The sequence below is a fragment of the Herpailurus yagouaroundi genome, unplaced genomic scaffold (assembly GCF_014898765.1).
Source record: "Herpailurus yagouaroundi ecotype Mexico unplaced genomic scaffold, PumYag 221, whole genome shotgun sequence".
NCBI lineage: Eukaryota > Metazoa > Chordata > Mammalia > Carnivora > Felidae > Herpailurus > Herpailurus yagouaroundi.
The window spans coordinates 19,125,696-19,153,139 of record NW_024412452.1 but is presented as its reverse complement, the minus strand read 5'-3'; the positions used below and the strand labels follow the sequence as shown (position 1 = coordinate 19,153,139).

The window sequence follows — 27,444 nt, the reverse complement described above, 5'->3', positions numbered from 1 at the left end:
TTGGCTTATACTCTTCAAAAACATCAATGTCGTGACACCTGGGTGGCTCAATTAGTGAAGCATCTGACTCTTGATCCCGGCTCAGGTTATGATCTCACAGTTCATTAGATCAAACCCCGTGTCAGGCCCTGTGCTGACAGCACGGATCCTGCTTGGAATTCTCTGTCTCCCTCTCTCTATACCCCTCCCCCACTCACTCTAAATAAATAAATAAAGGTTTAAAAAATAAATAAATAAATAAAGGTTTAAAAATAAATAAATAAATAAGGTTTTAAAAAAAGTCAATGTCATGAAAGACAAAGAGAATTAATGAACTGTTCCGATTGTAGGAAATTAAAGAGACACAACACCTAAATGCAATGCATGATTTTGTACTAAAGAAAAAGTGCTGGGGCTCCTGGCTTGCATGCAACTCTTGATCTCAGGGTTGTAAGTTCAAGCCCCATGATGGGTATGGAGATTACTTAAAAATTTAGAGATTACTTAAAAATTTTCTTAATCTCCTAATTGTATGGTGGTTATAGGAAAGAATATCCCTGTTCTTAGAAAATATTCACTCAAGTGGGGCTTGGGTGGCTCAGTTGATTGAGCATCCAACTCTTGATTTCAGCTCAGGTCATGACACCAATGTAATGCGATAGGGCCCCACATTAGGCTCCACACCAAGCATAGAGTCTGCTTGGGATTCTCTCTTTCTCTCTCTCTTCCCCTCCCCTAATTGCATATGCTTGCCCTCTCTCTCACAAAAGAAAAAAAAGAAGAGAAAAGAAAAGAAAAGAAAGAAAAAATATTCACTGAAGAATATAGGAGCATAAAAGTGCATGATGTCTACAACTTACTATCAAATGGATCAGAAAAAAATAACATTTGGAGGCAAAGTAAAGAAAGAGAGGGATAAGCAGTGTAATAAAGCAAATGTGACAGGATGTTAATTGGTAAACCTGGATGAGAGGTCTGAGAAGATCTTGTATTATTCTTATAAATCTTCAATAAATTCAAATTATTTCAAAATAAAAAGACTTTTAAAAATAGCTGAGCCTATAAGAAAAGGAGTTCTTGTTTACCAAATAGAATGTACAGTGAAGGAAACAATCAAAACTAAAAAAGACAACCAATTGAATGGAGAAAATATTTGCAAATGACATATCTGATGAAAGGTTGGTATCCAAAATATACAAAGAACCAATACAACTCAACACCTAAAAAACAAATAATCCAATCAAAAAATGGGCAGAAGACATGAAGAGATATTTCTCAAAGAAGACATACAGATGGGCCAACAAGCACATGAAAAGATACTCAACACCACTTATCATCAGGGAAATTCAAATCAAAACTACCATGAGATATTACCTCACACCTGTCAGAATTGCTAAAATCAACAACACAAGAAACAACAGGTATTAGGATGTGGAGAAATAGAAACCCTTTGTGCACTGTTGGTAGGAGTGCAAACTGGTGCAGCCATTATGGAAAATTGTAGGGAGGTTCCTCAAAAAGTTCAAAATGTAACTACCCTATGATCCAGCAACAGCACTACTGGGTATTTACCCAAAGAATACAAAACCACAAGTTCAAAGGAATAGGTGCTCCCCTATGTTTATCTCAGCATTATTTACAATAGCCAAACTATGGAAACAGCCCAAGTGTCCATGAATAGATGCGTGGATAAAGGGGTGGTGTATGTATGTATGTGTGTGTGTGTGTGTGTATATACATACACACACACACACGCATATGGAATATTACTCAACTATAAAATAAAATGACAATGCAAAAACATGAATAGAGTTAGAGAGTATAATGCTAAATGAGATAAATTCAGAGGAAGACAAATACCACATGATCTCACTTATATGTAGAATTTAAGATAAAAAACAACAACAACAACAACAAGCAAAGGAGACAAAGAGAGAGAGACAAACCAAGAAACAGATTCTTAACTATAAAGAATAGACTGATGACTGCGGGCGGGGTGCAGGTGTGCGGGGGGGGGGGGGGGTGGGTAAAATAGGAGATGGCGATTAAAGAGCACACTTGTCTCCTTGCCCTGGCAGGGCCCCTCCTTTCCATAATTTTACTTGTGACCATTGGCCCCTGTATACTAAATACCCTGGTACGTTTTATTGAAAACACTGTTGCTCGCCAAACTGCAGCACGTATCTTAGCCCTCCGAGGGTATCAACCCCTAGGGCTAAAAAGTGATGCCTAATAAAAGATTTTTTAAAAGGCATCAAAGGGGGGAATGTTGGGAAAAAAAGTTTTACACCATAAGATAGCCAAGGGGACTAAAACAAGCCCTGGTCTCTAGTTTGAAGACCCCTCTTCCGCGTTATTCTTGCCCTGTTTGCCACGCACGTGAAAACCTGCCACAGATATGGAAGTTGACAACTATAAATTACCCTTCCCCGCCTTTATTCGGAGCTCAGATCTTTGGAGAAACGGTCTCCTCTGAGCCCGCCGGTGTTAAATAAATAAATCTCTGATCCACCAAGATCTCCAAGTGCCGCTTGGTTTTTCCACCAGCGTTCCAGCCTGGTTCCATAACACCTTCTCTCCTGACGGACTGTGCCCAAAACTTATCTGTTTCCCCCCAACTTTACACTGGCAGGCAAATAGTGAGGCTTCTCCCCAGGAGATTCTAGCTTCTGCTATTGCCACCATTACTTCTGGCCACCCATATACATATACATACAAGACTTATGAGCAGCATTGTATTGTTTAAACTTATGTTTTACAATCATCTCAGCCACTATTTCTGGAAGACTGTTATTATGGAGATTTATACCATATATTGTGGTATACTTGTGTCATATTGTTCTTATATTTTAGTTGGTTCTCCTTTTGGGGGTTTCTTTTCTATTGTTTTATTTCTTAATGCAGTCTTTAAATTTGCATACCTAAGACACTGTGGAAGAAAAGGTTAGTTTTACATTTGAATGGCTTGAAAATAATATGATTTTAGTTGGCATTTATTAAAACAAATAAAAGAACTCCTGTGGGTTTGTGTGGGAAAAAAAAAAAAAAAAGAGCACACTGCAACCAGGTCAAGATGGCCTTAATCCTTAGGAATAAACATAACCCAGTTTCTTAGGGGTCAGAATTATAACTAATGAGACTCCACCTTATGTAACAAACTCACCAGGGAAAAGGTGATTTTTTCTGAAGATATCCAGCCAATTGGTTTCAGATATTGAAAAAAAAAAAGAAAGAAAGAAAGAAAGAAAAGAATAAACCAAGTGCCCCTATCTCCTCCCATTTCTCTGGCAGATGATGGGGGTTGGTAAAGCAGGAGAAATAAGAGGAACAAAAACTGTAAAAACAAAAAATAAAATGAAAAATGAAAGTAAACATGGGCTGGATTCGAAATTTAAAAAGCTAAAACAAGCAAAAATGACCTTTTCATAAGAACATTATTACACAATACAGTACCTATATAACATGGAAAGCCACTTTGCACTACAAATCACTTTTCCACAAAAAATTAAAAGAAGCAGAACAAACATAAAAATCAATTAAGGCCCAAAGTATGGTTCCATTACCTTTGAGGGGCGTGTTCTTATCTAAACACTGACTTATGTGGGTACTGTTAGGCTGCCTAACAAAGGGTATCTTTTATTCTCACTTGAGTCAGTTTGGAGAATGATTTCTCCATTTTAGGTTGCAAGGAAAAGTTAAACAAGAGGAGTAGAATGTTCTTCCACTTAGAAAATAACCCAACCCATCCCAGTGCCTAAGGTTGCTAAGGCCTCCTATTGGCACACTGGCTTCCAAGGAGCTCTCTTGGCTGTACCAGAGACCAGCTGTTGGGTTGTAGGTGAGGCCAAAACTCCTGGGAAAAGCACTCACCATTTCCAAATGCTCCCAGCGGGAACAAGGCAGACATGGGAAAACCAGCACAATGCCTGGCCCATTAAGAAGGAAAAAAAAAAAAAAAAAAAAAAAAAATTGCTGAACTTGCAAGAAAAAGGAGTTCTTATTTACCAAAAAGAAAGTAGGAACTAAAAACAAAACTGGTAGGCATATGAAGCTGTGTTAAGAGAGAGAAGGTATGATACAGAATGGGGAAAATCAGGAAGAGTTCAGGAAACAACTTGGGTTAAGGAGACAGTGCTGAATGACTAGAGAGAACACAATGGTTACAATTCTCTAGAGGAGAAACAGCCACACAGAGAGAGAAAACTCCAGAGACCTTCAGACAGTTCTTCTTGAGAATTCAGATGAGTACTGACAGTATATGCATATGAGAAAAGTTCACAAGACCAGGGGAAAGAAAGGCCAGAAATAATTAAAGATAATAGTGCTTGGCATTCATATGAGACTAGGAATAGTACCTATCCTACCAGCCTGACAGAAAAACTTTGTGATTTATAGTAATTGCATAGAGTATCCAGAAAGGTCTTACCCCAGGAATGAAAAATTATTAGCCCTAGGCTGAATACTACTCAGTCCTAATAAATCTTAAAAGTAAGTCTTGAAGGATTGAACTGTTTCCCAATATTTAACTGCATCCCAGAAAAAAGTTCAAAATTATGTATAGAAAAATAAAAATATCCAACACCCAAAAATATAATATTCATAACATTTGGCATTCAATACAAAGTTACCAGGCATCCAAAGAAACATAAACATATGATTCAAGGGGCGCCTGGGTGACTCAGTCAGTTAAGCGTCGGACTTTGTCCCAGGTCATGATCTCATGGTTCATAAGTTGGAGCCCCGTGTAGGGCTCTGTGCTGACAACTCAGAGCCTGGAGCCTACTTCGAATTCTGTGTCTCCCTCTTTCACTTTCCCTCCCCCATTCTCTCTCTCTCTCAAAACAAACATTTAAAAAAAATTTTAAATATGATCCAAAATAAGAAAAATCAGTCAAAACTAACTCAACTCTGACAATTATAATGAAGAAACTACAACATTAAAATCATTATTAAAATGTATTTCATATGTTCTAAAAATTTAGCAGACATGAAAGATATAAAAAAGATCCAAATCAGGGTGCCTGGGTGGCTCAGTCAGTTAAGCATCCAACTTTGGCTCAGGTCATGATCATGCAGTCGGTGGGTTTCAGCCCCACATCGGGCTCTGTGCCCGGAGCCTGCTTCAAATTCTGTGTCTCCCTCTCTCTCTGCCCCTCCCCCACACTCTCTCTCTCAAAAAAAAAAAATAAACATTAAAAAAAATTTTTAAATCACACTTATAAAGATGAAAATTATGGGGCACCTGGGTGGCTCAATCGTTTAAGCATCCCTCTCTTGATTTCGGCTCAGATCATGATCTCACAATTGTGAGATCTCCACACACAGAGTGGAGCCTGCTGGATTCTCTCTCTCATGTGGTGCCTGGGCAGCTCAGTTAGTTAAGCTTCCAACTATTGATTTCAGCTCAGAAATCATCTCACAGTTTGTCAGTGAGAGCCCCACATCGGGCTCCATGCTGACAGTGCAGAGCCTGCTTGGGATTCTCTCTCTCCCTCTCCCCATACCCCTCCCCACTTATGCTCTCTCTCACTCTCTCAAAATAAACATTTAAAAAAAAAAAAATAGAGGATTCTCTTTCCCTCTGCCCCTCCCCTGCTCATGTTCACTCTCTCTCTAAAAATATTTTTTTTTTAAATTAAAACTACAATATGTGAGGTGAAAAGTACAACAGATGGAATTAACAGAATACATGTGGCAAAAAAAAAAAAATTAGTGACCTTGAAGACACAGCAATAAAAACTTTACAAAATGAAACTAGAAAAAAAAAATTTAAACACTGAACAGAACATCAGTGAACAATGGGACTAGTTCAATCAGCCTATTATACATATAAGTTGCATCCTCAAAACACTGGCAGAATAGGGGATAGACAGAAAAAAATATTTGAAGGAATAATAACCAAATTTTCTCAAATTTGTTAAAAACTGTAAATTCATAAATCCAAGAATCTCAAATAACCCAAGCACAAGAAACATGAAAAAAACTAAACCAAGGCATATCATTATATCATTCAAAACCACTGATAAAAAATAAAATATTTACATACAAAAAGAAAGATAACGATGACAGCAGATGACATCAAATGACATCAAAAATAAGGCAAATGAGGGGCGCCTGGGTGGTGCAGTCAGTTGAGCGTCCGACTTCAGCCAGGTCACCATCTCGCGGTCCGTGAGTTCGAGCCCCGCGTCAGGCTCTGGGCTGATGGCTCGGAGCCTGGAGCCTGTTTCCGATTCTGTGTCTCCCTCTCTCTCTGCCCCTCCCCCGTTCGTGCTCTGTCTCTCTCTGTCCCAAAAATAAATAAAAACGTTGAAAAAAAAATTAAAAAAAAAAAAATAAGGCAAATGAAAAAGGTAGTGGACCACCATCTCTCAAGCACTAAAAGAAAAAATTGTCAACCTAGAATTTTATACACAGTGAAAATATCTTTCAAAATAAAAGATAAAGACTTTTTCATACATATAAAACTAAGAACATTTTTCACCGTCCAGTCTCTGCTATAATAAATATTTAAAAATTTTGTAATGTTTATTTATTTTTGACAGAGAGACAGACAGAGCATGAGCGGGGGAGGGGCAGAGAGAGACGGAGCCACAGAATCCGAAGCAGGCTCCAGGCTCTGAGCTGTCAGCACAGAGCCTGACGCGGGGCTCGAACTCACAGACCACGAGATCATGACCTGAGCCGAAGTCGGATGCTCAACCAACAGAATCACACAGGCTCCCCTATAATAAATATTTTAAAAAGAAAATTCCTTAGGCAGAAAAAAAAATTACACCATAGAAGAAATATGGATGTATACAATGAAAGTACTAAAAACAGTTACATGAGTAAATATTTGATTTTTTTCTCATTATTTAAATCTCCTTAAAAGGTAATTGACCTTGGGGCGCCTGGGTGGTGCAGTCGGTTAAGCGTCCGACTTCAGCCAGGTCACGATCTCGCAGTCCGTGAGTTCGAGCCCCGCGTCGGGGTCTGGGCTGATGGCTCAGAGCCTGGAGCCTGTTTCCGATTCTGTGTCTCCCTCTCTCTCTGTCCCACCCCCGTTCATGCTCTGTCTCTCTCTGTCCCAAAAATAAATAAACGTTGAAAAAAAATTAAAAAAAAAAAAAAGGTAATTGACCATTTAAATAAAAATAACAATGTAGTATGTGGCTCAAACTTAAGCAGAAATAAAATATATAACAACTATCACACAAAAGGAAGGAAGGAAAAATCCAAGTAACTTATTGAATGTTCTTGTGAAGTGCTATAATACCACTTGAAGACAGACATGAGAAAACGATGTATGCTATTAACCCCAAAGCCATCATGAAATTAAGAAAACTGTTACAACTAATAAGCCAACAAAAAAGATAAAATTGAATTATAAAAAAATTTCAACAAATCAAAAAGAAGGAAGAAAAGGAGGAAAGAAAGAACAAACACATGGAACAAACAGAAAACAAATAGCAAGATGATAAATTTATGTCTAACCTTGCGGGGAACACCTGGGTGGTGCAGTTGGTTATGCACCCAACTTCAGCTCAAGTCATGATCTCACGGTTCATGAGTTTGAGCCCTGCATTGGGCTGCGAGCTGACAGCTCAAAGCCTGGAGCCTGCTTCAGATTCTGTGTCTCCCTTGCCCTCTGCCCCTCCCCGACCCATGCTCTGTCTTTCTCTCTCAAAAATAAACATTAAAAAATTTAGAAAAAAATAAATGTAACCTTGAAAACTTAAATGGGATTTACAAAAATGTAAATTTTTCTATTAGGATAGAAAATTAATGAGAGACATAAATCTTTTTCTTTTTTTAATTTTTTTTTTCAACGTTTATTTATTTTTGGGACAGAGAGAGACAGAGCATGAACGGGGGAGGGGCAGAGAGAGAGGGAGACACAGAATCGGAAACAGGCTCCAGGCTCTGAGCTATCAGCCCAGAGCCTGACGCGGGGCTCGAACTCACGGACCGCGAGATGGTGACCTGGCTGAAGTCGGACGCTTAACCGACTGCGCCACCCAGGCGCCCCGAGACATAAATCTTTTTCAAAGGTGCTATTCCATGATAAAAAATAAAACTCTAAGCGCTATGTATTTTTTTTATAAAATATCAAACAAGTGTGATCAGAGATATATTTTAAATAGTAATAAATATATATTAAAAACATACAAATGCATAAATTAAATTCCCATGTACCCACACATCTTAAGAAGCAGAAGATTACCAATATTTAAAGACCTTATGGGGTGCCTGGGTGGCTCAGTCAGTTGAGTTTCCGACTTCAGCCCAGGTTATGACCTCATAGTTCATGGGTTCGAGCCCTGCGATGGGCTCTGTGCTGACAGCTCAGAGCCTGGAGCTTGTTTAGCAGAGCCTGGAGCTTGTTTAGGATTCTGTCTCCTTCTCTCTCTGCCCCAACCCCACTTGTGCTCTGTCTCTAAAATAAATAAACAGTAAAAAAAAAAATGTTTAATTAAAAAAAAAATAAAGACCTTACTGCACCCTCTTGTACTCTCCACCAAAGAACTCACTTCTGAATTAATCATTCCTCTGCTATTCTATATGGCTTTACTAGATGTGTATGAAACCCTAAATAGGATTTTTACATATTTTTAAATTTCATAAAAATAGGATCATACTCTATATATTATGTGATTTGCTTTTTTCACTCGACATTGCATTTTTGATATCCATCCATATTGGTGTATATAGTTATGGTCCATTCATTTTCAATATATTCATCCATTCTCCTACTGATGGACAAATGGGCGCTTAGGGTTTTGCTCTTAGAAACTGCTTATGAACATTCCTATACATCTCCAGATCAAAAGGAATAGCTATAGGAGTTGCTACATGATGTTTCCAGGTTTTATGGTCATTCTTGTGCTATGATCCCCTCTTCATTGATAAACTGAGGCTTATAGAGACCAAGAAACTTGTTCAAGATCACATAGCTAGCAGTATTGTTAAAACAAATAAATTCCCTTCCATCTACTTAAAAGAAAAAATCTCATAGTCCTGGAAACAACCACTTATCAAAAAGTGGATGGATAATATTTTACCTTGTTTTACATGAAGTTACAAGAGGAGGTTCTAGCAACTAATTCCAGTCAATTCTACCTCTTGACTTCTCATAGCAACTTGGTTATATGATAATCACATGACTGTAACTTTCATCCTGTTAAGATACCCTGTACTTCACCATTCCTGAAAATCTAGTCAAATATTTTATAGTTAAATATGCTGGGATGTGTATAAATTATGTGTGTATAAAATATTTTTTAAAAAATTAGTAATAAAGCATTTCCAATTGTGACTACAACTTTAAATTAAATTACAAGAACTTTTTTTTCTTTCATGACTAAATTTGATTTTGGAATTCCTATGTTTAAGACCCACTGAAGTGAATGTAATAATAATTTTTAAAATACTCTGTATTCACTGTAGAAGCTATTTGAGAGTATTTGCAAAAAATGTTTTGCATGTCACCTAAACCAAATAATTTCCAAGATAGTTAATATTATTCTTGCATTTAAAAAAAAAGAATACAATCCAAACTTTAACTAGTAACTATTAGTCAACTAGTAACTATTCAGATCAGTATAATCCTTCAATTTAAAAGTATGCGGAGAGGATTCTGGGAAGATGGTGGAGTAGGAAACACCAGAACTATCTCCCTACTTCCGCAACAATTACACTGGCAGAATCTGTCTCATGTAACTGTTTTGGATGTCTGGAGTCAGATACAAGTTTGCAGCTTTCAGAAGATCTGAATGAGCAGTTTTGTTAGCTTCAGTCCATCTCAACTTTCTGCACAGTAGCAGCTACCCAATCCTCTAGTCTTAGCCATGTGGCAGCCAGCTGTATGTGTGCTCCTGGAGCAGCTTGTACACAGCTTCCTGGAGACAGGTGGAGTTAAAACAACAACAACAACAACAACAACAACAACAACAACAACAACAATTCTGTCCTCCAAAAACTGATAACTGATTACTGCTTCTTCTCACAAAAGTACAAAGAGGCAGACACCCATTCTTGTTGCACCTCCCTTCATTGTTGCAAGCCCCTTCCCCAATGCTGAAGTGATTTCCAAAGGATTTAAAAGACCAATGCCCATTTTCCCCCCTCTTCATTTTTCTGCTTTTTCAAACTCTTTTGGGAGCCAGACATTTAAGAATAGAACATCAAAATTACTACATATACAAGGAAAATTAGAAAGTGACCATGAATGCCCAGAGAAAGGCTCAGAAAAGACCTGAGCAGACATTAGGTCTATACCTCAGTCTGATCCTCAGTACAGAAACAGCCTACATTTTAAACAACAACAGCAAACTCTGGGAAAAGCAGAGAATTCAATTTCCAGAGTTACCACATTATTAGTTGCAAATGTCTAGTATTAAACAAGAAATCACAAGCCATACAAAGAAACAGGAAAGTATAGCCCATTCAATAGAAACAACTAAGAGAAACTGTCCCTGAAAGACCTATTGGCAAATATACTACACAAAAAACTTCAAAACAATGGTCTTAAATATGCCCAAAGAACCAAAGAAAGATGTAGAGAAAGTTTTAAAAAAAAAAAGGGCGGGGGGAACAAAATGGAAATACCAAAAAAAAAAGACATAGAAAACCTAAAACAAACCAAAATTAAGTTATGGACCTGAAAAGTACAGTAACTGCAATGAAAAATCCACTAGACAGATTCAAAGGCCGACCTGAATATAAAGAAAAAAGAATCAGTGAACTTGAAAATAGAACAATAGAAATTACTGAGGCCTCAGAAACAAAAAGAAAAAAAAATTGAAGAAAAGTGAACAGAGCCTAAAGGACCTATGGGATACCATCAATCAATCCAACATATGCATCATAGGAATCCCAGAAGCAGAAGATAAGGAGAAAAGAAGGAAAGAGAATAATTGAAGAAATAATAGCCAAAAACTTCCCAAATTTGAAAAAAGACATGAAATACACTTCCAGGAAGTTCAACAAACTCCAAGTAAGATGAATTCAAAGACCCACACAGACATACATTATAATCAAACTTTGAAAAGACAGAGAATCTTGAAAGCAAAAGAGAGCGAGTCATCACATCCAAGGAATCCTCCATAAGATTACATACAGATTTCTCACCAGAAACTTTGGAGGCTACAACATAGTGGGCAAATATATTCAAAGTGCTAACGAAAAAAAAAATTGACAACCAAGAATCCAATATCTGGCAAAACTGTCCTTCAAAAGTGAAAGAGAAATTAAGATATTCCCAAACAAAATTGAGGGTATTCATGACCACTAGACCAGCCATGCATAAAGGTTCAAGGGAATCCTGCAAGTGAAATGAAAAGACACTAGATGGTAATTTAAAGCCATATGGGGGAAAAAAGATATCCATAAAGGTAAATACTTGAACAATTATAAAAGCTGGTATATGTAACAATGGTCTGTAACTGCACTTTTTGTTTTCTGCATGATTTAAATGACTAATACATTTAAAAGGGAAAAAAATACTGAATTAGTATAAAAGCTATTATTACTATAACTTAGGTTTGTAACTCCAAACCTTGTTTTCTATATAATTTAGGATACTAATGCATTTACAAGAATTGTTTATATTTGAGATCACACAATGTGACATCAACAACCAAAAGGATGGAGCTAGAACTGTAAAGTTTTTGTATGTTACTAGAGTTAAGCTAGTTATAAATTCAAATTACAGTGTTATGACCTTGGGATGTGAAATACATTCCCCATGGTAATCACAAAGAAATTAACTATACAATATACACAAAAGAAAATGAAAAAGGAATTTAACATTTCCCTACCAAAAAAAAAAAAAAAAATCAACTAAACATAAAAGAACAATTCAGGAAGTGAGGGACAAAAATACTGAAGACATACAGAGGGACAAAAGTCCCTCTTTATCAGTTACTACTTCATGTGTAAGTGTATTAAACTTTCCAAAGAAAAGACAGAGAATAAAAGAATGAATAAAAATATATGTCCCAATTGTATCCTGTCTTCAGGAGACCCACTTAAGACCCAAAGACACAAACAAGTGACAGAAAGTGAAAGAATGAAAAAAAGATTCTATGCAAACAGCAACCAAGAGAGAGCAGGGTGGCTATATTAAATCACGCAAAACAGACTTTAAATCCAAAAAGGTAAGAGACAAAGAAGGACATTGTATATTATTAATAAAAGCTTCAATATAGCAAAAAGATGTAACATTACAAATATTTATACATTTAATGACATTCAAAATATATGAAGCAAAAACTGACAGAGTTTAAGGGAGAAATACAATACTCAACTCACAAACAATGGATAGAACCACTGCACTGGGCAGACCACTTAATACAATAAACCAAACTAAATCTAACAGACATATTACAGAACACTCCACCCAAAAACAATGGCACACACATCCTTCTCCAGTGCATGTGGGACATTTTCCAGGATATAACATATATTATGCCACAGATTAAGTATCAATATGTTTAAAAAGATATCATACAAACTATGTTCTCTGGCCACAACAAAATGAAGTTAGAAATCAAAAACAAAAATCAAACTAGAATATTCACAAAATTATGGAAATTAATATACTTTTAAACAACTAATATTTCAAAAAAGAAATCACAAGGGGCGCCTGGGTGGCTCAGTCGGTTAAACATCCGACTTCGGCTCAGGTCATGATCTCACAGTTTGTGGGTTTGAGCCCTGCATCAGGCTCAGAGCCTGAAGCCTGCTTTGGATTCTGTGTCTCCCTCTCTCTGCCCCTCCCCCACGCACTCTCTGTCTCTCTCTCTCAAAAACGAACATTAAAATTAAAAAAAAAGAAATCACAATAGAAATTAGAAAATCCTTAGAAATAAATAAAAACACCAAATACCAAAAATTATGGAATGTACCAAAGCAGTGCTAAGGGGGAAATTAGAGCTATACATGCTTACGTTAAAAAAAAAAAAAAAAGATTAAACAAGATTTTAAAAATTAACAATCTAAGTTTACAACTTAAGAAACCAGAAAAAGGAGAACAAAACTAAACCCAAAGCTCACAAAAGGAAGGAAATAATAAAGATTAGAGATAAATGAATAAAGAATAGAAAGGCAATAGAGAAAATCAATGAAACAAAAAGTTGATTCTTTGAATAGATTGACCAAATTAACATACTTTTAGCTAGATGGACCAAGAAAAAAAGGAGAGAAGATTCAACTTACTCAAAATCAGAATGGAAGGGAGGACATTACTACTGATTCTACAGAAATTAAAAGTATTACAAGAAACTACTATGAACAACTGTATGCCAAAAAATTGGATAATGTAGATAAAATGAACAAATTCATAGAAACACAAAGCCTACCAAGATTAAATCATGAAGAAAATCTGAATAGACCTATAACTCTTAAGGAGATTGAATCAGTAATAAAAATCTCCCAGTAAAGAAAAATCCTGCTGCTTAGCTGTCTCAGGTGAATTCTACCAAACATTTAAAAAGAAATGAATCAATTCTTCTCAAACTTTTCCAAAAATTGAAGAAAAGCTAACACTTTCTAACTCATTCTAAAAGACCAGCATAATACTGATACCAAAGCCAAACAAAGACACTGTGAGAAAATTATAGATCAGTATTTCTTATGAACAATGGTGTAAAAATCCTCAACAAAATACTAGCAAACAGGATTCAGCAGCATATTAAAAAGGTAACTCCATGACCAAGTGGGATTAATGTAAGGATGGTTCAACATATGAAAATCAATCAATATAATACACACATCAACATGAAGGAAAAAAAGCACATGATCATCTCAATTGATGGAGAAATAACATTTTACAAAATTCAACATCCTTTCATGATAACAACACTTAACAAATTAGAAATAAAAGGAAACTTCCTCAACATAATAAAAGCCACATATGAAAAACCCACAGCAAACATCATACTTAATGGTGAAAGACTTAAAAACTTAGATCTTAGAGCTTTTCCTCTAAGATTGGAAACAAGGCAACATGCCTACCTTTCACCATTTCTATTCAACACAGTACTGGAGGTTCTACTTAAAGCAATTAGGCAAGGGGAAAAAAAGGCATACAAATGAGAAAGGAAGAAGTCATATGACCTGCTTGCAAATAATGATTTTATATTTACAAAACCCTATCCACAAAACAGCTCTCAGAACTAATAAAGTAGCAGGACATAAAGCCAACAAACACTAGTTGCATTTCTGCATGCCAACAATGAACAATCTGAAAAAGAAATTATAAAATAAATTCCATTTACAACAGCATCAAAAAGAACAAAATACTTAGGAATTAACTTAATCAGGAAGGTGAAAGACTTGTTCAATGAAAACTACGAAAAACTGCTGAAAGAAATTAAAGACAAGGGGTACCTGGATAGCTCAGCAGGTTAAGCATCCAACTTGGACTCAGATCATGATCCTGCGGTTCGTGGGTTCTAGCTCCACATCAGGAACTCTGCAGTCAGAGCAGAGCCCACTTCAGATCCTCTGTCTCCCTCTCTCTCTGCCCCTCCCCTGAATGCACCTGCACACAATCTCTCTCTCTCTCAAAAATAAACATTAAAAAAAAAGCAATTAAAGACAACATAAATAAATGGGAATACATCCCATGTTTATGGACTGGAAGACTTTAATTTAGTTAAAATGTCGATACGACCCAAAGCAGTCTACAGATTCAATGCAATCCCAATGACATATTGTGCAGAAATGGTAAAACTCACCTTAAAATTCATATGGAACCTCTAGGACTGCAAAGAGCCAAAACAATTGAAAAAAGAGAGGAAGAGAAAAAAACTAGAGGGCTCATACTTCTTCATTTCAAAACTTACTACAAAGCTACAGGAATTTTAGTATCGGCATATATAGACTACTACGTAGATATATAGATCAATGGAATAGAATAGAAAGTCCAGAAATAAACTCTTACATATATGGTCAAATGACTTTTGACAAGGGTGCTAAGACCACTCAGTAAGGAGTCTTTTCAACAAACCTGGATATGCACAGGCAAAAAAATAAAGCTGGACCCTTACCTAACCTCATATACAAATATTAACTGAAAATGGATCAAGGACCTAAGTGTAAGACCTAAGACAATAAAATTCTTAAAATCATACATAGGACAAAAGCTTTATGACATTAGATTTGGTGATGATTTCTTGGATAGGATGCCAAAGGCCCAAGTAACAAAAGAAAAAAATAGACAAACTGGACTACATGAAAATTTTAAAATCTTGGACATCAAAAACCACTATCCTTGATGAAACAATTACTTAAAAAGTCATGCATTGAGGGTGCCTGGCGGCTCAGTTGGTTAAATGTCCAATTCTTGATTTCAGCCAGGTCACGAACTCATGGTCCATGGGACTGAGTCCCACGTCAGGCTCCAGGCTTACAGCACAGAGCCTGCTTGGGATTCTCTCTCTCCCTCTCTGTCTGCCCCTCCCCCACTCATGCTCTCTCGCAATCTCCCTCGCTCTTTCTCAAAATAAATAAATATTTAAATTAAAAAGTCACACATTGACCCATTCAATGTACAAGAAAAGCACATAGATTTTTAATGTAATCAAATAGGAAATATTCAATGATAATTGTTTCAGGTTCCATTTTGCAAATAACCTTTGAGAAATTACCATGTGTGTGGTTTTAACATAGTATTAATGATGAATATCCACAATTATCTGAAAAAGTTTATTAAAAAAATACTAAAAAAAAAAAGAGAGCCTATCCATAGAGTAAATGTCAACCCACACAATGTGAGAAAATATTTGCAAATCATATGTCTGGTAAGAGATTACTATCCAGAATCTATAAATTCTACAACTCAACAAAAACAAAACCAAACAGGCACCTGGTTAGGTGTATCAGTAGAGCATATGACTGAATCTTGGTGTTGTGAGTTCAAGCCCCACAATGCGTATAAAGATTACTTTAAAAAATTAAATTTTAAAAACAAAATCCAATTTAAAAATGGGCAAAAACTTTAGTAGACATTTCTCCAACGAAGATATATGGTCTATAAACACATGTAAAGATGCTCAAATCACTAATCATTAGGGAAATGCAAATCAAAACCACAATAAGGTATAATCTCATACCCATTAGGATGGCTACTATCAAAAAAAAAAAAAAAACAGAAAATATATTTTGGGAAGGATGTGGAGAAATCAGAACCCTCATGCAATGCTGGTAGGAATGTAAAATGGAACAGCTGTTAACGCAAAGCAATACGATGGTTTCTTGAAAAATTACGAACAGAGTTACCATAAGATCCAGCAATTCCATTTGAGTATTTATCTAAAAGAACTGAAAGCAGAATCTCAAAAAGGTATTTGTATACCCATGTTTATAGCAACATTATTCACTATAGCTAAAACGTGGAAGCAAACCAAGGGTCCATCAACTGATGAATGGATAAGCACAATGTGACATACACATACAGTGGTATATTAGCTAGCCTTTAAAAAGAAGAAAATTCTGCAATATGTTGCAACATGGATGAACCTTGAGGACATTATACTAAGTGAAAAAAAACAGTAACAAAAGACAATTACAGTAAAAACTTGGATTGTAACTTGTCCTGCAAGTGTTCCGCAAGAACAGCAAACATTTCTGATAAATTTTAACTTGAAAACGAGTAATGTCTTGCAATATGGGTAATATATGATGCTGAATGTCCCACGATCAACTGAGCCAATGGTTCTTTTCGCTCTCTTGCTGAGGGATTGTGGATGGTCATCTCCCATGCTCACTCTCAGACCACGGCGTTTGGCAGAAATCAGTGGTTTTTCAGAACATTGGAAGGTGCCCACACCAGCACTAGTATATTTTTTATCACTTCAGAGCACCTTTGGCCAGTCCTTTGCTTTTCCATACAAGAGTAACCTTAGGAATGTTTTGCTTCATTCTAGGTCAGGCTGCCTGCAGATATAGACCATTTCCTCTGCTACTTTATTGCCAGTTACATTACAGTATATGACAAGAGTTTATTAATACCATACTGTAGTCAACATCCATGCAAGCATATATAATGGCCCCCATGAAGAAAAAGATTCCATTGATCCAGTAGATAGCAATGATTCCGTATCTGATAGTGAAAGTCATCCTACACAATAACCTCCCTCTCTCCTGTCTCCTGCACACTATCCATTAAGGTTTTCAAAGGTAAGTGCAGGTTAATTTATTTTTCTTTATATTTTGTATTTCCTTTATTATTTTGTATTATATTACAGTATTGTAATCATTTTTATATGAATATTTTTGGATTGTATAACAAATCATTTGAGTTTCCATTATTTCTTATGGGGAAATTTGCTTTGATATACAAGTGCTTTGATTACAAACACGTTTCCAGAACAAAGTTTCCAGAATGAATTATGCTCGCAAACCAAGGTTTTAGTGTGCTATATGATTCCACTTATGTGGGGTGCTTGGAGTACTCAAGATTATAAAGACAGAAATTGTAATGGTGGTTGCCATGGGCTGGGTACAGGGAGAAATGGAAGAGTTATTGTTTAATAGGTATAGAGTTTCAGCTTTACAAGATGAAAGTGTAGGGCACTTGGGTAGCTCAGTTGGTTGAGCATCTGACTCGATTTCAGCTCATGATCCCAGGGTCATGGAATCAAGCCCCACATCGGGCTCCATGCTGAGCATGAAACCTGCTGAAGATTCTCTCTCTCTCCCTCTCTCTCACTCTTTCTCTCTCTCTCCCTCTGCCCCTCTTCCCCTCTTGTGCATGCTCTCTCTCAGAAATAAAAATTAAAAAACTAAAAACACATGAAAAATGTTATGGGGATGGATAATGATGGTTGCTAAAAATTATGAAGATATGTAATACCACTGAACTGTATACTTAAAAATAGCTAAGATGGTAAATCTTATACATATTTTACCATAGTAAAAAAAAAAAAAAACCTTTATAATAATTTAATCCCTGATTTATTTTACAAATCTTAATCTTGCTTTTTAAGAGATCCTGTTTTTAATCACACTATAATCTACAATGGCTCTTTATCAATTGCATGGATGCTATGCAAAACACATATTTCTAAATGTGCGGATACTTAAAACAGCAAAGGCACCTTAAGATTTCTAAAAATTACTTTGCTGGTTTCAATGAAACACAATCAGATTATAACAAAATTGTTACATAAAGAGCTTTAATTATTGTTCATTAAAGAAAACATCAAAATGAATGATTTTTAACCAGAATCATACCAATTTTATATATGCTATAAGTAAAATTAATGAGGTTAATTTCTTACTGTGTAAGTGTAAAATCTTGTAAGCTCCAAAATACCTAGAGTATCAAGAGCCAACATTCAATTTTAAGGATTTGAAACTTAATACTCCTTCAATAGCTCTGTTGGATGTTGTTAGAATGGTATTTTAAATATTTTCTGTAATTTTAATTAAACATTACCTAAATAATGCTGAACTGGAAAAAAATGTTAAAAACATCTCCAAATCCAGCATAATAGATTAATGCTCTATTGTTTGTTGCCTTAACAAAAGCGAATGATTCAGAAACCACCTGGAGATTCAAACTCACAATGAATTGCAATGACATTTGTACTACTTGACATTAATTATTACCAGAGTTGATTCTCTAAGAAGGCAGAGAAGACAACCTTATTATTAGTATAATTGGAAATATGCTAATATGCCCACCAGAACAAAAATCCTCTCTTGTAACATACTGCATTACCTGTGAAAGGTAACTTATGAACTAATCAGTGCTAATGTGTTCGTTAATCTAACAAGGAACTATAAAGAGAACAAGGCCATGAACCACCAGTCAGTTGACTGTGATTGTATGTATCTGAACTGGAAGGGGGGAGGGGGGCACACATGTCTGTGGCCTCCTTGGAGTATGACGATGTCCTATTCTGCTATAGGACTGCATGAGATTTCTGGTTATGAAAACTCTCCCTTTGAAAATTCACTATAAATCAAGAATAGAAATCATGAGATTAGGCAAAGTTTGACTGTGAAATGATTGGTTAAAGTATAAAAAGTCTATCAAAATTTACGTATTTACTTCTAACTTGTATATATGATTCTTAAGTTCTCTGCAGCTCAAAAGCTTTGAGTTTGATACCCATATGCCGAAGGAATATGACACCATTTATCATATTCCTCAATTCATAAATAATTTATATTTTTAGATCTACTTTATGTCACTTTATTATAAATTAAACAATTAGGAACAGCATTATCATCACTTTAATCAGTTATTTTAAACCATATTTCACCTCTGCATCATTTTAACTTTGACTTTATTGGTTTAATAATCTCTTCCAAAGGCATGCCACAATTTATTTCTCAGTGGTTTTTATAGTATTTTTCAAAATCGGTATTAATGGGCATTAATTTAATTCAAAATGAAGTCATACTTTTATTAAAAGTCAATCTTATTTGACTGGGTTTCAACAATTAGATTATACGGCAATATTTTATCCAAAACTGAAAATTCAATGAGCAAATAAACCACCTCAAGGCTTTGACAAAAACATATTTAAGGAATATGGTAAGATGAAAGCATTTAATTACAAATATTGTTCGGGGAAGGTGTTAATAAAATTCTATTTCAATTTTTCCTAACACTTTCAGAGCATATTGAATTAATCAAGGTAACTCTAAATCAAAGAGGGACTGTATAACATTAGGCAAATTTTAGTAAAGCTCTGAATAAGTAATAAATATTTTTGAAAGTCAGGTAGTTTTCAATTTTCTGTTTTCAGACAAATTGAAGAAAAGGCCCAAATGAGTTAGATCACTGAAAACAATTTCTGATTACAGGCCTCTACGCAACTTTGTTTTGCAAACGACATAGAAGGAGTTCTAAGAATTCTCATCTTCTTATTTATGTGAGTAAGGTTTCTAAGCACTTACAACTATAACTCTGGAAAACGGTAATAAATTTGAAACTGAATCCAATCTCATTCTAAACACAAGTAATAATCATCCACATATATATAAACTAATCAGGGGAGAAAAAGTCCCATCCATTGAGATACACCCATTAAATTTATACTTTTAATTTTTAATAAGTATCTAAATTTGCAACATTTGTTTTGATACACTGTGTGCGATTAAGAACTGTGATGACAAGTTTATTATACCAACAGCCATAAGTGATAAATTTTTTAAAAATTTAGATTCAATTTATATTCATATTTTTGTCATAAAAAACTATGATAACACGCTCATAAAAGACTTTTTTAGCATTAAACTACGTTAAAGTAAGATAAAATTGGAAGTTTGAGATTAGCAATGTATAGAAACCTCACCTTTTGACTGTCAAAGAAGACATATTTACCTATTTTTTTTAAAAGGACAATGGTAGGAAGATATTAACATTCCACTGCATTTTTTTTAAGTTTATTTATTTTGAGAGAGAGAGAGGGAGAGAGAGCAAGGGAGGGGTAGAGAGAAAGGGAGAGAGAGAGAATCCCAAGCAAGAGGCTTGATCTCACAAAGCATGAGATCATGACCTGAGCCAAAATCAAAAGGCAGACACTCAACCCACTGAGCCACTCAGGTACCCACCCGCTGCATGTTTTTTAAAGAATGATCTAACAGTTGTTTTTTTTTTTAATTCAATATTCATAATACATTGGAAATTACAATTTTTATAATTGTATAAACATCACACATTTTAGATGTTAATTTTTAAATGTATGAGGGGATATGTAGTTTGCTTTCTTAATGTAAGAAGACCTTTTCTAGATATGGCTAGAAGAATCTGAACAAATTCACAACTTTTGAAATTGAGTTTCTTAAACTGAGGATAATACTCTACTTCAGGATGATACATATGTAATATACATATTCACTATCTGATTTTTGTAAAATGTAAAACAATATGATTAAATTTATGGGGGCCTATAAAAAAATAACACCTCCCTTAATTTTGAGTCCTTTTTATATGAACTGGACAGACCAACTAAGACATAACATGAAAAATCTCAGCTGCAAGTCATAAAAACTTGATTCATTTCTAGGGGCTATATATTAAATTGAACTATAACTAAATTCCTATGTACCACGATTCTTTAAAATTGAACTTCGCCAAATATAAGAGGGTATTACAAAACCAGACTTGGGAATTAAGGCACTGAAATGTAAAAAGGAAACAGAGGTCTTAGATTTAGAAACAAGGCTATGGACAGCCAGCCTTACCCAGTCAATCCCATCTTTTGGGGACAGTTTACAACTTCCTATCTTAAAATAAGCATCGTGTAACATAAACCAGTAAGAATAATACATGCCCATTTTCTGGGCCTCCATCTACAGACCTCAGTAGTTTCATTTAGATGGAGCCAACTATATTCCACAGGCAAACCAAGCATACTAGACAATAAATACATCATACTGAAATAAAAAAATAATTTTGCTACATGTATATTTTATAATTGAAACTGTTCTTAAGGGGCGCCTGGGTGGCTTGGTAGGTTGAGCGTCTGACTTCGGCTCAGGTCATGATCTCACGGTCCGTGAGTTCGAGCCCCGCGTCAGGCTCTGTGCTGACAGCTCAGAGCCTGGAGCCTGTTTCAGATTCTGTGTCTCCCTCTCTCTCTGCCCCTCCCCTGTTCATACTCTGTCTCTCTCTGTCTCAAAAATAAATAAACGTTAAAAAAAAAATTAAAAAAAAAAAAGAAACTGTTCTTAATTCTGCCTATAGGTTAAGCCTGATAATTTAGCTAAATGAGTTGGTATACAAGTGAATAAGCTATTTACCAAAACTTGGTAATATATAAATTTTTATTAAAGTGTCAAATAACATCTGTGAAATTTCAGATATGCTCAGTACTCTACAACAACTTCTAATCATTCTCCAATATAATTTGCATTTACAAAATTTCTGCTTGGCTAGAAAAGTTTGAAACTGATTGGGTTCATTAGGCCAAGATTGTTAGTCTTCAAGATTCCACAATAGCAATTTTGAAGACATTTCTCTTATACCGATTTTGAGGAAGACATCATTTTGTGCTCTATGAGGCATACATTGATGTATAAGAGTCTCTAAACTCAGAGAAAGCATCAGTCTAATACAGAAAAGTTGAGAGCATTGCACAGTGACTACCACCTAAATTCTAAAATTAACATTTTACTATACAGAATTTCCTGTAACTATATTTGCTTTATCTATATTATAACTTTGTATGGACATAACTATTCATCCCCCTATATATCCATCAATCCATCTTATATTTTTTTTAATTTTTTAAAAGGTTTTATTTTCAAGTAATCTTTATGCCCAATGTGGGGCTTGAACTCACAACCCTGAGATCATGAGTCACGTGCTCCACAGGCTGAGCCAGCCAGGCATCCCTGATGCATTTCAAAGAAAGCTGCAGACATAAGTATGTTTCATCCCTAAATATTTCAGCATAACTATCATTAGCTAGAGCTTAATAATTTTTACAGTTTTTAAGAGAAAATTTACAAATATGAAATGTACAAATCTTAAATGTTTCACTTGCAGATTTTTGCAAATGTCTACGCCTCTCTAATCCACATCCTCATCAAGATATAGCAAATTACTGTCACCTAAAAAGTTCCTTCTTGCCCATTTGCAGTCAATCTCCACCCCAACTCCCACTTAGAGGGAACCACTGTTGGTGAATTTTTTCCCCACCATTGATTAGTTTTGCAGATAATTTTTAAATTCAAAATTTAAAACAAAGAGTGATCAGACTGAGGAATCAAAAAAGACTTCACATGAAGAGATGTATAGAAACATGATAAAGTAAATATAAAAAAAAACACTTAACAATTGTAGAAATTAGGTGTGGGTATAGGGGTGCGTCAGTTAGCAATTTACTACCTCTCAGCTCCAAAGGACATGTTTTAGCAACAGCAAGAAGACTGGCTAAAGTACAAGACATAAGGGGCACCCAGCTGGCTCAGTCGGTTAAGCATATGACTTTAGTTCAGGTCATGATCTCACAGTCTGTCAGTTCGAGCCCCAAGTCAGGCTCTGTGCTGACAGCTTAGAGCCTGGAGTCTGCTTCAGATCCTGTGTCTCACTCTTTCTGCCCCACCCCCACTCACATTCTGGCTCGCGCACGCGCTCTCTCTCTCTCTCTCTCTCTCAAAAATAAACAAACATTAAAAAAAACTTTTAAAAAAAGACATAAAATGCAAATTAATATGTTATTTTTTTCCTCCCATTTAACCTTCACTTCAATATGTTAATTCTTCACATTCAATTGTTTTCTTTTTGGCCTACTCTCCTGTCCCTGCTCTGCCCATACTTCAACATACTGTCCAAGGCCTAGCTCTTCCCACTCTTTCCTATCTCTTATGAGTCATAAACTGATCCATTGCAGTCTTTTTGTATGTCTTAATTTCTTCAAACATAGGCATAAGTATATGTCTTTGGACATATTTATGACAAAATGTAGATATGTCTGTGCTTACATTTTTTTTTTTTACATGTAAAGCTATTAGCAGTAACATAAGACACGATTTCATAATCTCTAGTTAGTACAGGATAAGAAAAAGCATTATTTGGGGCACCTGAGTGGCTCAGTCAGTTAAGCATCCAACTTGATTTAGCTCAAGTCATAATCTCATGGTTCATGAGTTCAAGCCCTGCATCAGGCTCTGCACTGACAGTGTGGAGCCTGCCTGCGACTCTCTCTCTCTCTCCCTCTCCTTCTGCCCCTCCCCAACTCACACACGCTCTCTCTATCAAAATGTATACATAAACTTCAAAAAGAAAAGGCATTAGTTGATTTTTTTAAATAAAAAAACTTCCTTTTTATAACTACAAAATATACCTATATACTCAAGAGTGTGCATGTGTGTCAGCACATGACCTCTGGGAAGCACATGATCTCTGGGAAGGGATTGGTAATATTCTTTGTTAAACTGGGTGATGAGTACAGTTGAACAAATAAAATGAATTCCCAATATTTTCTCCACCTACCCATACATTTAAAGCACCCTCAAGCCACTGTCCAGTGATGTCTCTCTTCTTTCTCCTTCCTTAGAAATTTCACAAGTATTGTAAAATTTGATTTACGAAAAGCATGTTTGTTTAACCCAATCTGAAAATATAAAAAATTATAAAACCAGCTGGACATGTAATAGGAAAAACTCATAAAAGACCTAAGTCCTAGAAAACAAATATATCCAAACAAAACATATGACAATTCATTAAAAGCATGTATGAACATGCACTTGTTGTACACATTAAAGTATAAAGATATCCCAACTGGGCTCCTTTCTCTCCTAACCCCCATTATTGGTGGGGTCTGAACCTGCCAATCTATTTCATACTTCCATATGTGGGAGGTACTCTTCCATCTACTCAGAATGTGGCAGGAACACAGGCATTCTAAAATAGTAAAGAGCAGCAGGCAGATGTTGTTTGGTGTCATCAAGACAATGACAATGCTTTCTCAACCCCTTCTGTGGGCTTGCTAAGTCCCTTCAAGCTCCAGGACAATGCAGTGTTTGGAAACATTCTTTCAAACAGACACACACCAAGACTGTTGAAGTTCTTCCAAAATAGAAAGGCGATGGTTAAGACCAGAATTGAGTTTCTTGCCTCTGACAGTACACTTCCTGTGCAGTCAGTAGCACAGACAGCTATGCACTCCATTCTACACTCAGGGGCAAAAGAAACAACCCACAAAGATATGTTGCAGCTGTTCCTGTTCTGGGTGATGCCTTGCTTCCACTAACTTCCAACAGCTGTGCAAAAGAACTTCCTGTGATAATGAAAATGTTCAATATTCTGTCCCAAGTGGCTTTTGGACACTTGAAATCTAACTAGTGTGACTAAGGAACTGGACTTTTAATTTTATATTTAATTTTAACTAATTTAAATTTAATAGCTGCGTGATTCACAGCTATAGTCTTGGGTAACACATTTCTGGAGCCTCGGTTAAAAAAAAAAAAAAATCAGGAACTTAAAGCAGCTCTCTTACCACCAAACCAAAACCCTACCTATAAAACAGTAAATGTGGTTCTACCTCTTATCTTAGCTGCCTGGCAAAAACGTCCATTTGCCTTCATTCAGGTAGCACCTCCTTTGTGAAGTCCTGGCACCCCATAGTTGCTAACTCTTTATCACTAACTAGGCCACACCACGTTGTCATTTACATAATTGTATTCCCTGCTATTATGGGGGCTCCAAAAAGGCAGCAATTGTATCATATTAATCTCTGAATTCTCAGAGCTTAATAGGGTGCCATATCCTAAAACCCTTGCCCTACATTTTCCTGGCCAATTTTTTTTTTAAGTTTGTTTATTTTGAGTGAGCACAAGGGGGGTTAGGGGCAGAGACAGAGGGAGAGAGAGAATCCTAAACAAGCTCTACACCATCAGTGCAGAGCCTTATGTGGGGCCCGAACCCACAAACCATGAGATCATGACCTGAGCAGAAGTTGGACACTTCACCGACTGAGCCACCCAAGCGCCCCACACCAGTTTTCATCTAACCAATCCCAGCTCTTTACTACTCTACCATTTGAAATCTCATAATCCAATTCACAACCAACATCTTAGAACTAGAGAAATCCAAGGTCATTTTATCTATATCAAAGGGCTTGGTGTTTTAACCTCCATATACAATTGCTCAGTAGAAAACACTGTAAAATAGTGAAAATGATGCTGTAAAATAGCACTATTTTACACTGTAAAATAGTGGAAAATAGTGACATGATTAGGAAATCAAGTGGAAATAACGAGTAAGCAGTTCAACATAGAATCTGGAATTCAGGACAAAACACCAACTTGGGAATCTTTTGACACAGAAGTAACTACGCATTTGACATTTGTAACCATGCAACTCAGGACGTAGATCACTTAGGGATTAACTGTAGATAGAAGAGCAAAGGCACTGCAATGTTAAGAAGTCAAAGGCAAAAAACATGCAAAGAAACCTAAGAAGAGACAACCAGTGACATAAAAGGAAAACCAGGAAAGTATGTTATATGAATAACAAGTGAATAAAGTGATTCAAAGAAGAGAGAACCATTCAGTTATGATAAGTAATACTGATAAAGCAAACTGGAAAGTAAAATGCTATAGTTCTTTCCTACAATAGCAAACCCTCCAAAATGAAGAGAGTAAAACTGAAAGATACCACTTGGCATTCAATCACCAGTGATAGAGAAAAACTAGAAGTTAGAGCAACGTTATCTAATATAGATACTGCATTCATTTTCTTTACATATACGTCATTCCAGAGCACCACATCTTCCTTTCCCTAGCCACATCAAACAAGGTTTCAGGGAGCACAACAATTCTCTTGGGCAGCATTAATTTTAAATCAAAACATCCCAGTTGTACACCAGCCGAGACACTGCCTGAAACAACTAGTGTCTCCCATTCAAGTACTACATGTCCCTTAGAAATTCAGGTTTGGCGTAATTCAAAGGTCAAGATGGCTTATACAGAGGCCAGTTTTCAAAAAATAGGCAAAAGTCGACATTCACAAGGACTTAGAGAAAAAGATCCGTGAACTGTGAACTCCAGGAGAGGAAGGGCTCACATCCTACAAGACAAGCACTACTTTTTATTTAACTTTAAAAGAGCTGTATCATACACAGGGGAGGGGGCGCGAACTTCAGGACACTACGCCCTCCAGAACGCTGCTGCCCTAACACTCAGCGCTGAGGCACCGGCGAGCTCGCGGGCACTGCCCAGTAGGCAAGCGCCCGGGTAGATAAAAGCAAAGCAGGCCGGCGCCTACCCGGCATTCTGGACCCTCAGGTTAACAGAAAACCTCTAGCCCTCGGGCCCTGGCTCACCAGCCTCTGGAGTAGGGCAGACGTGCGGCCCCTGGCCACCTCAAAGGAGCGTCCCCACAAACTGCTCACCTCGTCACCCGACACGGCCACAGAGGAGCGTCCCCTGGCAAGTAAGGAAGGAGACCGTGCTGGCCACGCACGCTAGCTCTGTCTCCAGCGTTTCGGAGCTGCGGCAGCCACAATCCCCTCAAGTACTCCCCAGCGGCCCGTGCGTGCGCGCGCTCTCCCGCCTCGTCGCTTAGCAACCTGCGAAGCCTTCCAGTCTTCGCGACACGTCAATTCAGCCCGCCCCTCCAGGGTGCAAATAGTTTTTAAAAACATTTTGTTTCCGGGTCAATCCGATTTACGCAGCGGAAGGTCTCTTTGCTTCACACATTTACCCTTGGGAATAAAATAAGCCTCAGATGCGTACGTACGGGGGATGTAGCTAACAGATCTGTATCTCCTCCCTCAAGTTCCACATGCCTCCCCTCCCACCAATTGCTGGGCGCCATCAGGCAGGTCCTTTCCCTTAAGCACAAATCTTCTGCTCATCGCTGTCTTCCAATCACAGCTGCCGGCCCTCAGGGACTACTTTGCAATCCGCGAAGAGCGCAGGGAGAAGGGAGTGAGTGGGCCCTCTGACCTCGGGAAGTGTAGTTCAACACTTGAAGGAAATGAGTTGGAGAGTGCGCCAGAATCTGGGCAG

The 27,444-nt window shown here is 36.7% G+C and overlaps 1 protein-coding gene across 2 annotated transcripts in view; it reads right to left on the bottom strand.

Moving 5' to 3' along the window:
* WDPCP (WD repeat containing planar cell polarity effector) overlaps positions 1 to 27,134 on the bottom strand; it is a 389,996-nt gene extending 362,862 nt beyond the window's left edge. The window contains exon 1 of one of the 2 annotated variants that reach the window (XR_005785465.1): positions 26,826 to 27,134. The gene's annotated coding sequence lies outside the window, so the exon portion shown is untranslated. The remainder of the gene's footprint in view (positions 1 to 26,825) is intronic. The other variant, XM_040458282.1, reaches the window with a different exon arrangement.
* Positions 27,135 to 27,444: the final 310 nt, after the last annotated feature.